Source organism: Apium graveolens, chromosome 8, assembly GCF_009905375.1.
Source record: "Apium graveolens cultivar Ventura chromosome 8, ASM990537v1, whole genome shotgun sequence".
Classification (NCBI taxonomy): Eukaryota; Viridiplantae; Streptophyta; class Magnoliopsida; order Apiales; family Apiaceae; genus Apium; species Apium graveolens.
The window spans coordinates 125,103,538-125,118,185 of record NC_133654.1 but is presented as its reverse complement, the minus strand read 5'-3'; the positions used below and the strand labels follow the sequence as shown (position 1 = coordinate 125,118,185).

Below are 14,648 nucleotides of genomic sequence, written 5' to 3'. Positions count from 1 at the left end.
CTCACAGCTGCTTACAAATATGAACAACTAAGTTTACGGAGAAATGCTAAGGATGCAGCTTACAATTATTTCTCTGAGATAATGTTCTTAGTCTTGTTCTTGTTGTTCTATTTGCTACTTCTTGATTTATACATTACCAAGATTACAAAGTAATAAGACAAGATAATAAAACAAAACCTATCAAGTCTAATACTATGCTGCTTCATTACTCTATTCCAGCATATTTGAATATCTTCATAATAGCATAGAAATGGCAATGCTTCTTTGTTCTTTAAAACCCAGTTGAATAGGCTTCCACATTCCTTTTGCATACACTCGACGCATGTGACTGTTTTGTCACTGTCAACAGATGTTTGAATTGATTATCCGTCGGGTACATGATCATCCGTCGGGTTGCCTTGTTGATCATCCGTCAAGTGGCATTGTTGTTTATCCGTCGGGTAGTTATCTGGCATTTGACTTCATTTTATTTATGCAGAATTACAAGACATCATCTATGTACAATTAATCAACCTATTCTGCATATCTAATTAAAGTCAGCATGACTTGAGTGCTACTACGGAATCTAAACAAGGTGTATATAGAAATGTGCTTGTTAGGGCAGAAACACGCGCTAATAATACACGCAAGTATACGCGTTCGCAAGTAATATAGAATACTTTCTAGTTCGTTCCCACAGAGACTCAGACTAATTATTGTTTAATTAAACTCACGCACCAATATATGATTACTTCTCAATGTTAAGACACTAAAACTTAGAATTGTTGACTAAATATTAACTACAATTAATTACTTAATTAATCACTTAAATAACACTTCAATTAACAATGTTAAAACACTCATGAGATCACAACTTCATTACTACTTCCTTCGATAGTTATTGTTATTACCCTTAACATGCAACAGTGATGATATTAATCAAATAACACGAAACTGATAAAAGCCAACTTTCATTATACTAATACCATTCTACCAAGCATCCACAATTAAGATAGAAGTTGAATAGGCATCAATTATGTTGAGTTCCTATATGTCTACAGAAATTGACAACATAACGATTTAAGCACAAGTTATTCCTTTTGATTACACAGGGTGAATAAAACTGTTAGAGTTACCCACTAATCATGCACATCATACATGAACCTATGCTAGCATGGCAAGTTCTAAATCTCAAGATCCACCGTCGCTTCACAAGAGATTAACATCCTATCTTATATGTTCGCGACGTACATAAGACGAATACGCACAACCAATACTAGATATCATACAATCATCACAAAATAAGGTATCAAACAATTACTAAAGAATTCCATAGTAAATCCGTTACGACCCCATGATCACGATTAGCCCATAATAGCACTTATCGTCATCATGGGTTCATATGAAATCATGATAAACAAACACAAGAGAATAATAACTAAACTAATTATATTAAATCAGAGTACGTCACAAGAGTAATTAGGTTCAAAGTAAGAAAACTAGCATCCAACGTTACAACGAAATAAGAATCACAAGAAAATATGCTTCCTCTTCATTGCTGTGTGCTAAAACGGTCTTCTTCCTTATCTCCTTCGCTCCTTTCTTAATACCACGATCCAACCTTGTGAAAACGTCTCCAAATCTACTTATATAATAGTCCCATAAAACTCAGATTACATAGAAGTTGGAAGCCAAACAAAAGTAGAAGTCTAAAATATATTATCAAAATTTCCGACCCTGCGCGGCCGCTCAGCATAGCTGAGCGGGCGCTCAGCCTTCTGCGCAGCACTCAGGACCCTACTGGAAAATTCCCGAGTTTGCTCCGTTTCTTCGCTGTAATCTGCCCCTTTCTTTCCTCTCACAATGGTGAACACATGCCAAGGCTTATTCTTGATGATTACTCCTCCGAAATGCAACTAATACCCTGAAATGCATAAACACTAGAAAAACGCATCAAATACAGAAAATACTTGATTTCAAGGCACCAATTTAAGCTATTTTAAGACGTTCTAAGTGGTATAAAATGCCACTTATCACACCCCCAAACTTAAATCGATGCTTCTCCTCAAGCGTCACAGACTCAAAAACAAATAAAAACATGCATGAATGCAATCTATATGAAATACAGCGATCCCCCTTACTACGAACAAACCAACCAATTTACAGCATCTCAACAAATGCAGTTAGGCGACTAAAGATCAATAAACTCATGCAAACGAACATACAGCCATAAACGTGGTGTGTGCAGATGCTTAACAGATATGCTTCAGAACTAGACCAGTTATTATGACTCAACTATCATCAAGGCAATCACATGATTATACAAAGAATAAAAAATTCTAGGCACAAAGTGACATATAACACTACAAGAATTCTGGAGCTTATTACCGAATCATGCTTTTTATTCACAACAATAATGCTTATTTGACCGTGCAATGAGTGAGGTCCACAAAAGAGTTATACAATGCTATCCATGTAGCGAGCGTTAGGTTAGCGGATCCCAGACTCTAAAAGCCTTAGGTCACTTGGCACAAAGTCCCCTAAGAACTTAATAACTCGAATACCAAAGAGCCCATTCGTGATCAATTATGCATAAACACATACTTCTTTTTTTTTTTCAAAATTTCTGAGCAAGTGCGTTTCGCTCCATCTTGCTCAACCCTAGACTACTCGCATAACATGCGAGCCGACTACTAGCCAATTGACGCCTAGCCACAACTAGCAACAAATTCCATTTTTACTCCATTTTTTTTCTTTTTCATGCCTTTATCACTAAGAACCTATTATCAAATTCTAAGCATAATAAATAGATTAACCTTGAAAATAATCAGATCATAACAACAATCTAGCCCTTAAGCATTCTCTAAGACTTAGTGAAAATACAAGTGCTTCTAGCATGCATATCAACCTACACGACTCAATATCACTTTAATGTTATCACTACACTCGCATCAATATCACAAATCAGTCGATAAATCATCGCAAAAGGGATCATGGCATATGCATGAGCTATATGATATGACAAACAAATGACAAACAAATAAAGCTATATAAAAAAAACTAAATGGCAAAAATTATGCAACTATATGAACTAACTATCATGAATATGCAGCTATATAACACACACAAAAATATTCCTTAACTACCACCCCCAAACTTAAAATCTTTACTGTCCCCAGTGAAGGTAGTAGAAAGGAACACAGGGTATACCTACTCGAAGTCATCATCATCATCACCCTCAGTGGGTGGAGTATCAGGCGGCGGGTATGCAGAGTCCTCACCAAAAACTGGCCACTGGATATCAGCTCCAAGGCCCCGAAAAGCAGTCCCTAACGCAAGGGTGAGCTCCTGAGCAAACCTGTTCTGTGTCTCGTACATGGCATCCATCCGCCGTGAAAGCCTCCTATACTGGGCATCAGCCATCCCAGCACCCTCCTGAGCTCTCGAAGAACCAGCCTCATCACGCCTAGGCCTAGCCATAGTAGCACCTCGTGCTAGACGCCCTCCTGAAAGACGATAACCCAGCCCATGCTCCTCGGGCTCACCACCGGTCCACTCCTGCATCCCATTCAGAGTCCCAGAATCAATCGGAGCGGCCGGCAACTGCAACTGCTCATGAGACGGCCAGTTTACTCCCACTGCTCGGCAAAGCTTCATGACCGTAGATGCATAAGGGATGTTCATGTGCTTAGCTCCCCTCAAAAACTTCAGAATCCCTTGGTAGATAAACTCACCAAGGTCCACATAGTACTCCTCATTAAGAATTCCCCACAACAACTGTGCTCTCTCAACTGTGACCTCATGTGCATGCGAAGAAGGCAGAATATTAGCACAAATAAACTCATTCCATGCACGGGCATACCTGTTCATAGCGATTTCCAGGAAGTGACGATACTCATTAGTTCCTGTCCTGAAGGTCCAAACTGTGCCTGGCCTACAGAGAGTAGCACAAATCAAATCCAAGTCGAAATCCTCAGCAGTCTTCTCATTCCAGTTCTCCTCCTCAGGCTTCCTCTCTGGATGCCCAATCACATGGCGAATCGCCGCTGGGTGATAATCAACCGTCAGCCCTGGGACCACAGAAAACCCATTCTTCTCGGCCTTCACATTCGCATAGAACTCGCGAACCACGCTCATCGACACTGCATCGGGCTACTCATAAAAAGCTATCCACCCCTTCTGTGCAATCATAGGTAGAAACTCACCATCCCTCCCTGATGGTAAAAACCCTCTCTCCTTCAGAATCGGCTTCCCCAAAAACCTAGTGTACTCCTCCTCCGCAGCTCTGTCATTCAACCGAGGCCTTACAGCAGTACCCCTCGATGAATCAGCAGTAGGGACTGTGCTGCTACTATCAATAGTTCTTGCACTCTTGGGTGCCATTGAATCTGAATAAAAGTGTTTAAGAACTGTGTTTTTGTGCTTGGGAGAGAGTTTGAGTGTAGAAGTTTTGTGGGAGATATGTAGGATAGGTGTATGTATATATAGGGTGTGGATTAGGTTAAAATTAGATTAGGAGTGGGGTTGAGGGATAAAATCATGGGGTAATAGGAAAAGAATTTGTGGGTTTATGGGCTGTGATTTATTTTTTTATTTTCTGATTTTTTTGGATTTTTTGTGACTGAAAAAAAATTCTGGCAGCCGACCCCTGAGCGGTCGCTCAGCAAAGCTGAGCGGGCGCTCAGCTTGCTGAGCAGTCGCTCAGGGGGTCACTGGAATTTTTTTTTTTAGTCTCGTTTTTCTGATTTTTTTTTTGGTTTTGGATAGGTTATTAACTTCTAAGGGTTCCTGTAACCACAAATCATGGGTTGCCTCCCACGCAACACTTCTTTTTCGTCATTAGCTTGACGTTGCGTACCTTCCTCAAGTTGACAATAAAATGGCACTAACCACTTCTCGGTTTGCCATGTCACCATAGTAGTGCTTCAAACGCTGACCATTAACCTTGAATGCTTGGTCCGGATCATTCTCAAAAATTTCCATCGCTCTAAGTGGAAACACAGTTTTGACAATAAAAGGTCCAGACCACCTTGATTTCAACTTTCCAGGAAAAAGTCGGAGACGAGAGTTGAATAAGAGAACTTGTTGCCCCGACACAAATAACTTAGGATGTAGCTTCCTATCGTGCCACCTCTTCACCTATTCCTTGTACATTTTGTTATTTTCGTACGCTTGAAGTCGGAATTCATCAAGTTCATTAAGCTGAAGCATTCTCTTCTTACCAGCTGCATCTAAATCCAGGTTCAACTTTTTCAACGCCCAGTAGGCCTTATGCTCAAGCTCCGTAGGTAAATGACATCCCTTACCATACACCAGCTGAAACGGGGACATACCAAGTGGAGTTTTGTATGCTGTTCTGTAAGCCCAAACAACTTCATCGAGCTTTAAAGACCAATACTTCCTTGACGGACAAACAACCTTCTCTAGAATGCGCTTGATCTCTCTATTAGACACTTCCGCTTGACCATTTGTTTGCGGATGATAGGCAGTAGCAACTCGATGATTCACATTATAACGCTGCATCATAGAAGTGAACTTACGGTTGTAGAAATGCGACCCTTCATCACTTATGATTACCCGAGGTGTTCCAAACCTTGTGAAAATCTGCTTATGAAGAAAATTCAGCACTGCCTTTGCATTATTTGTCGGTAGGGCTTTGACTTCTACCCATTTTGAGACATAATCGACTGCCAGCAAGATGTACTGATTATTACAGGACGAGACAAAAGGCCCCATGAAATCGATTCCCCAAACATTAAAGACCTCGACTTCAAGCATCACATTTAACGACATCTCATCCTTTTTCGTCAAATTTCCCACTCTTTGGCAACGATCACACCTTAAAACAAACTGATGAGCATCCTTAAACAAAGTAGGCCAGAAAAAACCTGCTTGCAAAATACGAGTTGCCGTCTTCTCACCACCATAGTGTCCACCATAAACTGTGGAGTGGCAGTCTCGTAATATCCCCTCCGTCTCACAGAACGAGATACATCTCCTGATGATCTGGTCAGCTCCCTGTCTAAACAAATATGGTTCATCCCACATATACCACTTCACCTCATGCAGAAACTTCTTCTTTTGAGCTGAGGTCAAATTAGGAGGCATTATATTGCTGACAAGATAGTTTATAATATCTGCAAACCATGGCTCTTCCTCCTGAACTGCGAACAACTGCTCATCCGGAAAAGATTCGTTGATCAATGTCTTATCTTGTGAAGTAGACTCGGGATTCTCCAACCTAGAGAGATGGTCAGCTACTTGATTCTCAGTACCTTTTCGATCCTTGATCTCTAACTCAAATTCCTGAAGTAAGAGCACCCAACGAATGAGTCTCGGCTTCGAATCCTTCTTGGAAACCAAATAGTGAATGGCCGCATGATCAGTGAATACTGTCACTTTTGTCCCAAGCAGATAAGATCGAAATTTCTTGAAACCAAAGACTATAGCCAAGAGCTCCTTCTCAGTAGTGGTGTAGTTCATTTGGGCCCCATTTAAGGTCTTACTCGCATAGTAGACCACATGAAAGAGATTATTCTTGCGCTGCCTAAGAACTGCACCTACCGCATAATCACTCGCATCACACATCATCTCAAACGGCTCTGTCCAATCTGGTGATGTAATAACTGGTGCAGTGATCAAACTCTTTTTGAGAGTCTCGAATGCAATTAAACATTCATCATCAAATTTGAAAGACACATCTTTCTCAAGCAAGTTGCACAATGGCTTAGATATCTTTGAAAAGTCCTTGATGAACCGCCGATAAAAACCCGCATGACCAAGAAAACTACGGATTCCTTTCACAGATATAGGTGGTGGAAGATTTTCAATAACTCCCACCTTGGCCTTATCCACCTCCAGACCCTTGCTAAAGACCTTATGCCCGAGAATAATGCCTTCACGCACCATAAAATGACATTTCTCCCAATTAAGCACCAAATTAGTTTCCACGCACCTTTTGAGTACGGCACGAAGATTATTCAAACATTTATCATACGAATGTCCAAAGACGGAGAAGTCGTCCATGAACACCTCGACATTATTTCCAATCATGTCTTAGGAATATCGCCATTATACATCTCTGAAAATTGGCCGGTGCGCCAAATAACCCAAACGAAACTCTGCGAAAAGCAAACGTGCCAAATGGACACGTGAAGGTAGTCTTAACCTGATCCTCTGGTGCAATACAAATCTGATTATACCCTGAATAGCCATCCAGAAGACAATAATACTCATGACCAGGCAACCTGTCAAGCATCTGATCAATGAATGGAAGAGGGAGGTGATCCTTCCTCGTGGCTTTGTTCAACTTTCGATAATCCATGCATACTCTCCATCCTGTAACTGTTCGAGTGGGGATGAGCTCGTTCTTCTCATTTGCTACCACAGTAATACCTCTTTTCTTAGGCACACATTGTAAGGGGCTCACCCAAGAACTGTCAGAAATAGGATAAATGATGCCTGCATCTAGCCATTTCAGAATTTCTTTCTTCACCACCTCCTTCATGATAGGATTAAGTCTGCGCTGCTGCTCAACAGTTGGCTTACTACCTTCCTCTAGCAGAATTTTATGCATACAATATGAAGGGCTGATCCCTATATGTCTGCTATAGTCCATCCAATAGCTGATTTGAATTCTCTCAAAATCCTTAAGAGCTTGTCTTCCTCACTACCTGAAAGGTCAGATACAATAATAACAGGTAAAGTAGATGCATCACCTAAAAAAGCATACCTCAAGTGTTCAGGTAATGGCTTGAGCTCCAAGGTCGGTGCTTCCTTTATTGATGGTTTGAGCTTTCCTTCAGCATTCTTGAGCTCAGAAGTACCAAGAGATTCAAACGGCATGTCCAGCTTTCGCTTCCAGGGAGAAGCATTCAGATATTGTAATTGCTCGTTGCCATCTTCATCATCACTGTCAAAATCCCCCACTAAGGCCTTTTCCAGTGCATCAGACATTAGCATGTGATCGAGTTCTGAAGTAACCGCAGAATCATTCACATCCACTTTTAAGCACTCCTCACCTTCTGTAGGGAATTTCATTGCCTTGAACACGTTGAAGGTCACATCTTGATCTTGTATCCATATAGTAAGTTCACCTTTTTGCACATCTATCAAGGTACGGCCAGTAGCCAAGAAAGGTCTTCCCAAGATTATGGGAATCTTCTTATCTTCCTCGAAATCCAGAATAACAAAATCTGCAGGAAAGAAGAGCTTATTCACCTTGACTAGCACATCCTCCACTATGCCCCTTGGGTAAGTAATAGAACGATCAGCCAATTGTAGAGACATGTATGTGGGTTTTTGATCAGGCAAATCCAACTTTTTAAAGATCGACAACGACATCAGATTGATGCTTACTCCCAAATCACAAAGGCACTTATCAAACGACAACTTGCCAATGGTGCAAGGAATGGTGAAGCTACCCGGATCTTTAAGCTTTGGAGGTAACTTTTGTTGCAGAACAGCGCTGCATTCTTCCGTTAGAGCAACGGTCTCAAGGTCATCCAGTTTCACCTTCCTTGAAAGAATACTCTTCATAAACTTCGCATAACTAGGCATTTGCTCCAGAGCTTCAGCGAAAGGTATATTGATGTGAAGTTTCTTGAACACCTCCAGAAACTTACCGAACTGTTTATCGAGCTTTTGTTGCTGCAATCTCTTAGGGAAAGGTGGTGGAGGATAGAGCTGTTTCTCCTCTGTATTACCCTCAGGTAGAGTGTGTTCAACAGTAATCTTCCTTGGTTCCGCCACTTTCTCCTTTTGCTTAGCTTCTTCATCTCTAACTTCAGCTTCTCCTTCTTTTGCCTTTTCAGCGTCAGCAACTTTCCCAGACCTTAAGATAAGAGCCTTGACTTGCTCTTTAGCTTCCTTCCTATGTGGTACTTTCGTGTCACTGGGAAGTGTGCCAGGTTGACGATTGAGCACTGCATTGGCTATTTGACCGATTTGATTTTCCAAGATCTTGATAGAAACCTCCTGACTCTTGCATAACAGCTTAAGTTCCTCAAAATCAGCACTAGTAGGTGCAGCTGCACTTCCCTGTTGAGGATATGATTGCCTTTGAGCATACTGCCGTGGTTGCTGGAATCCAGGTGGATTAAACTATTTACTCACACCTTGCTGATATGGTGGCTGAATAGCATTCTGATTATTACCCCAGCTGAAATTTGGATGATTTCTGTTGTTAGGATGATAAGTAGCTGGCACAGGCTGCTGTTGTCGCTGATAATTATTCACATACTGAACAGATTCGTTGACAAGAGAACACTGATCCGTAGCATGAGAACCTGCACAAAGCTCACAGACCATAGCTATTTGATTAACTCCATATGTAGCTAGAGAATCAACCTTCATCGATAGCGCTTGAAGCTGCGCTGCAATAGCGGTGGCTTCATCGACTTCCAGAATACCTGCTACCTTCCCAGGCATCATCCTCTGAGTTGGGTTTTGATGCTCATTTGCAGCCATAGTCTCGATAAGATTATAAGCCTCAATATAGCTTTTGGCCCATAAGGCGCCTCCAGTTGTTGCATCTAGCATGGGCCGAGATTGGGCCCCCAAACCATTATAGAAACAAGTGATCACCATCCAATCGGGCATTCCATGATGTGGACACTTTCTCAACATTTCCTTGTAGCGTTCCCAAGCTTCGCACATAGATTCTGTAGGTTGCTGCGCAAACTGAGTAAGAGCACTCCTCATAACAACAGTCTTTGCCATCGGATAAAACTTCACCAGAAACTTTTGCGCAAGATCTTGCCAAGTAGTGATGGACCCAGCTGGTTCAGAATGTAACCAGTCCTTAGCTTTGTCCCTCAGTGAGAATGGGAAAAGCCTCAGCTTGATAGCCTCATCAGTCACGCCATTATACTTGAAAGTGCTGCAGATCTCGACAAAATTCCTTATGTGCATGTTGGGGTCTTCAGTCGCAGCTCCTCCAAAAGAAACAAAATTCTGCACCATCTGAATAGTGCCCGACTTGATTTCAAAGGTGTTAGCTTGAATAGCCGGATGAAGAATGCTTGACTGAATGTCATCAATTTTAGGCCGAGAAAAATCCATAAGAGCTGGATCAACCTGAACAATACGATCACCCATGATTACTGGTTCTTTCTGCTCAGTTCCTGAATCCGAATCTTCAAAATCTATCTTCTCCGGAATATCAAGAACTTCGTCTGTCTCCTCGGCTGTATCTAAAGTCCTCTTGCGAGTACAAGAACGAGTTTGCATAAATGCCGCTAAAGTACCCGAAACATAACCAGAAACAATAAGTAACAACTACGTCCTAATCACTGAGTCCTAACGACCAATGATGGTAAGTACATAAACTAAACAAATACGCCGAGTCCCCGGCAGCGGCGCCAAAAACTTGTTAGGGCAGAAATACGCGCTAATAATACACGCAAGTATACACGTTCGCAAGTAATATAGAATACTTTCTAGTTCATTCCCACAGAGACTCAGACTAATTATTGTTTAATTAAACTCACGCACCAACGTATGATTACTTCTCAATGTTAAGACACTAAGACTTAGAATTGTTGACTAAATATTAACTACAATTAATTACTTAATTAATCACTTAAATAATACTTCAATTAACAATTTTAAAACACTCATGAGATCACAACTTCATTACTACTTCCTTCGACAGTTATTGTTATTACCCTTAGCATGCAACAATGATGATATTAATCGAATAACACGAAACTGATAAAAGCCAACTTTCATTGTACTAATACCATTCTACCAAGCATCCACAATTAAGATAGAAGTTGAATAGGCATCAATTATGTTGAGTTCCTATATGTCTACAGAAATTGACAACATAACGATTTAAGCACAAGTTATTCCTTTTGATTACACAGGGCGAATAAAACTGTTAGAGTTACCCACTAATCATGCACATCATACATGAACCTATGCTAGCATGGCAAGTTCTAAATCTCAAGATCCACCGTCGCTTCACAAGAGATTAACACCCTATCTTATATGTTCACGACGCACATAAGACGAATACGCACAACCAATACTAGATATCATACAATCATCACACAATAAGGTATCAAACAATTAACTAAAGAATTCCATAGTAAATACGTTACGACCCCATGATCACAATTAACCCATAATAGCACTTATCGTCATCATGGGCTCATATGAAATCATGATAAACAAACACAAGAGAATAATAACTAAACTAATTATATTAAATCAGAGTACGTCACAAGAGTAATTAGGTTCAAAGTAAGAAAACTAGCATCCAACGTAACAATGAAATAAGAATCACAAGAAAATATGCTTCCTCTTCGTCGCTGTGTGCTAAAACGGTCTTCTTCCTTATCTCCTTCGCTCCTTGCTTAATACCACGATCCAACCTTGTGAAAACGTCTCCAAATCTACTTATATAATAGTCCCATAAAACTCAGATTACATAGAAGTTGGAAGCCAAATAGAAGTAGAAGTCTAAAATATTTTATCAAAATTCCCGACCCTGCACGGCCGCTCAGCATAGCTGAGCGGGCGCTCAGCCTTCTGCGCGGCCGCTCAGCATAGCTGAGCGGGCGCTCAGGACCCTACTGGAAAATTCCCGAGTTTGCTCCGTTTCTTCGCTGTAATCTGCCCCTTTCTTTCCTCTCGCAATGGTGAACACATGCCAAGGCTTATTCTTGATGAAAACTGCTCCGAAATGCAACTAATACCCTGAAATGCATAAACACTAGAAAAACGCATCAAATACACAAAATACTTGATTTCAAGGCACCAATTTAAGCTATTTTAAGACGTTCTAAGTGGTATAAAATGCCACTTATCAGTGCTACAGACTCATTATTACACAAGCTAACCACTCGATGGTTAATAAATCATCATACGTCGGGTCTATATTGAGTCATCCGTCGGGACTATATTCCTTATCCGTCGAGTGCTACATTTTTCACTAAGTAAAATCTACTAAGGTGTTTTGTTAATGAAATCATCAAGTTCACAACATATCCACAACAATCTCCCCCAATTTATGTTTACTGGAATTGTAGCCATAAATTAAGAGAAACTTGATGATAACAAAACACCCTAAAAAAATACAACTTTAAAAGTAAGTAGGTAAAACTGTAAAGTGCTTCAATTAACAAAATGCACAAAGATTTGCTCACAGTCATTTTCAAGGTGCTCCTCTAGCCTGAGCAGATTAATCTAATTCCTTGAAGATCTGGATCTCTTTCCAAGCTTTCTGTTGTTTTCTTCTATCTGATTTTGGAGCTGTCTGTGGAATTCCAGTTCATCAGATTCTGAGAGATTTAGCTTTTCTTGCATTTCCAAAAGAGTCTCATTGCTAGAGATGCTCAATTGGTCTTCTAATCTGAAAAATATTCTAACTCCTTTGTCATCCATGAACTCCATCAGCCAGTAGGGCCTTAGATGCACTCTACTCCCCGTGTAAGGAATAGTTAGAGTCTTTGGGAGTGCATCTTTGGCTCTAATACTCCTCAGTTCTTCAATCTTCTTTAGAACAAGTCTTCTTGCAGTCATATTGAATCCAAAGTTCTTCTTAAATGATGAATAAACCTTTATCAGCACATATTAGCTTTCTTGAAGGATCCTGTGAAGTGGCCATTGAATCTCCTTTCCTCCCTTGTACTTGAAAACTAACCTTTCGGGTAGATTCCTGTAGGCATCAATCCCTCTAACTTCTTCCAGTTCATCTAGATAGAGGTTTAGATCAGAGAATTCCTTGATGTCACATAAGTACATGTAATCTCCCTTGTTGACTTTGGATTGAGCTTTGGTTAGAGATTTGGATTTGAGAGGTGACAGCTTCACTTTCTTGACTGCTCTTGACTTTGTTCTCTTTGGCTTGTTAAGGATTGGAAAATTGAAGTCAGGAATTGGTAGACTTTCCCAGTCTATTGATTCATCCTTAGGCAAAATAGGTTCACCATGAATGTTCCTGTAAGGATCCACCACCTTAATGTCTTCAAATACCATTGAGGGTTTTGATGCTTGAGTTGTAGTTGGAATGGATTCCTTGGGAAACTAATCCTCCAATTCCATACCAACAAAGTTCAATTTCCTTTTGGTTCTTTTGGCCAATTTCTTGTATCTGTGAGATTTCTTCTATTGTGGTTCAACTTGCTTCTTTGGATCTTGAGATTCAGTGATTTCAGATGGCTGAGCAGGAATTTGTTGTGTTGGTTTCACAGCTTGTAGCTTGGCCAAGATAGCAGCTTGCTCTTTCTTTTGTTTAATCTTTTTAGCATCTAGAGTATCTTGCTTCTTTTCTTGCTTCAATCTTGCCTTTTCTTCTCTCTTTGCTTCAGCAAATTGAGGATGTCCAGCCACCACACAAATTTCTTTACCATTCCTGAAAACTTTAGCAATTCTCATTTTCAAAGCTGAATCAGCTGGATCCTTGTAGAAGGCAATGGATCTTGACAACAGTTTCTTCTGATCAGGCTTTGGTGTCTTATACACTGTATCCAAAGGGTTCTTTAGTGATGAATTTGGATAGTTCACCCTTGGCTTCAAAAGTACTTCAGCCTTTGGAGATTTGATGCAGGATGGCTGTCCTCTTTCCAGATAGTTCATGCTCATTTCATTCACAGAGATTTTCCTGACTTGAGAGTGATGAATGGCTGACTTTTCTGGCTTCTTTGCTAGCCCAAACTTCTTTTGAATGTCCTTATCAATTTTCTCCCAGTTGATTGGATTCAACTTGTAAGGTCCCGTAAGAGGGCTATTTTAAGCTAGAAGGGGGGGGGGGGTTTAATAGCTTAATTACCAATTTAAAAATTGTTGTAGCATTTTAAAAATATTTTATCCCTTTTTAAAACTTTATCGAGTGGTTATGCAGTTTATATGTGCGGAAAATAAAGTGCAAGGAAAGAAAATACCACACGGTGATTTTATCCTGGTTCGCGATGGTGCAACTTCTAATAGATTCGCTCACCAGTACTCCAGTCCCCGAGCTCCTCTCCCGGACTCAAGATTTTCCCTTAAAATAAACTCGCTCCTTTAGTAGGCGAAAAAGCCTTTACACCCTTTACAAGTATTTGTCTTGGTGCGTAACACAAGGGTCACCACCTCAAAATAAATGTAATACCTACACAACTTATCTTAGACAATAACTCCCTGCTATTTCTTCAAAGTTGTTGTAGAGCCTTTATGTGGACTTGGCTTCCTTAGCTTTTTCCAGTCTTGGATCTTAGTGATCCGGTCTTGGGTCTTTCCTCTTCTTCACGGTGCAAAGACTACTAACTCCCCGTTAGTAAGTCTAGGACTTGAGTCTTAGAACGAGAATCACCATACGTCACTTCACCTCACTACAAAACTAATAAGACAATCCACGAAACAAAACAAGTAGGAAAAGATTTGTTTTGAACTAGTATGTTACTGTACTAGCCCACAAATAGTATAATATTCAAATAAGAATATTAAACAAAATAAGAATACTTGACTTAAGATAATAAATAGTAGTCCAAGTATTTTTATGATTACTCCTTAAAAATACTTGACTTAAGATAATAAATAGTAGTCCAAAAATAGATAGGTGGAGTAATATAAGAAGTCGTTTTTTTATATTAAGCACTTATGGGATATGACTTCTTTAGTATTCTTCTTCTTTCGATTATATATTTATAGATCGAAGAATACTTTAATTACAACCTCGGAGT

General features: G+C 40.2%; 1 non-coding gene across 1 annotated transcript; it reads left to right on the top strand.

The window, feature by feature from the left end:
- The first annotated feature begins 9,577 nt into the window (after positions 1-9,577).
- On the top strand, positions 9,578-9,684 carry LOC141681437 (small nucleolar RNA R71). The gene has a single exon (XR_012558872.1). It is a non-coding gene; the product is annotated as a small nucleolar RNA R71 (small nucleolar RNA).
- Positions 9,685-14,648: the final 4,964 nt, after the last annotated feature.